Raw genomic sequence first — 1,090 nt, forward strand, 5'->3', positions numbered from 1 at the left:
GTGTAATTCTACCATACATTGGCTTTTGAATTTCTGGCATTCAGAAGTGTGAGAGAAAAGTTCTGTTGTTTTAAACCACTCTTATTTTGGTAATTTGTTATAGGAGCTGTGAGAAACTAATACAGTGACTATGGATATGGGAGAAGAATATTGAGTCTATTATTCCTGTGTTAAGCCTCTCTCAGAATGAAGATAGGATCTGGAAAACAGAAAAAAAAGCAAGTAGGGATAATATGAGATATATCAAGAGCAGTATATAAAACATTATATGCAACTGATCTATAAGATATGAAATATTATGTAAATGAAGCTGTGTGTCTTCCTTTCTTCTATTCATAAGTTTTTAAAATGCAATGAGAGTATAATTTTATTAATAATAGCTATTTTTGCAGCCAACTGTGCTGCAAAAATAATAGCTATTTTTTAAGCCAACTGTGCTCTTTTCCCCATGAGGGCCCAGTGTGCAGTAGCTGCAGACAGCTACTGAAATATTCAATTTTTATATTTCAATCTTGGAGAGTTGGATAAAATATTTATCATATGCCTGCCTCATATCTAACTCCTTGGTAGTGTATGCAGCCTGTTGCCTGTACACATAGCCATAGGGACCTTGGAGACAACTCTTTCTAGTGGACATTGAAGACTGGCATGCTGTCCCCTGTCTAGGCTCCTGACAGATATGTGTGATGCATTTGGAAAGCCCCAGGGCACACTGACCAGGGTCCACACTGGACAAGTCATAATGTCTATATCTGCACCAAGCTGTAGAGCAAGGAACATGTGATTGAGGTAGTCTGCAGGGCCAAGTTCAAGTTCCTTTGATGCCTAAAGGTCCACATCTCCAAGAAGTGGGCACTTACTAAGTTTAATGCAGATGAATTTGAAAACATGGTGGCAGAAAAGTAGCTCACCTGATGCGTCCCTAATTGTGGTCCCCTGGACAAATGGCTGGCAGTGCACTCATGAGAGCATTAGCACTATTCATTCCTTAATTATGCCTACCAATAAATCCTACTTTCCTGTCAAAAAAACTAATAGTCATTGTTTTATCTCAAGTATCTTCTTTCACTTCATTATTTGATGACAAGTA

The 1,090-nt window shown here is 38.1% G+C and overlaps 1 pseudogene; it reads left to right on the forward strand.

Annotated features, from left to right (window-relative positions):
• Nucleotides 1-413: 413 nt before the first annotated feature.
• LOC138090953 (small nucleolar RNA SNORA70) lies at nucleotides 414-532 on the forward strand (annotated as a pseudogene).
• The last annotated feature ends 558 nt before the right edge of the window (nucleotides 533-1,090 follow it).

The sequence above is a fragment of the Capricornis sumatraensis genome, chromosome 14, assembly GCF_032405125.1.
Source record: "Capricornis sumatraensis isolate serow.1 chromosome 14, serow.2, whole genome shotgun sequence".
Classification (NCBI taxonomy): domain Eukaryota; kingdom Metazoa; phylum Chordata; class Mammalia; order Artiodactyla; family Bovidae; genus Capricornis; species Capricornis sumatraensis.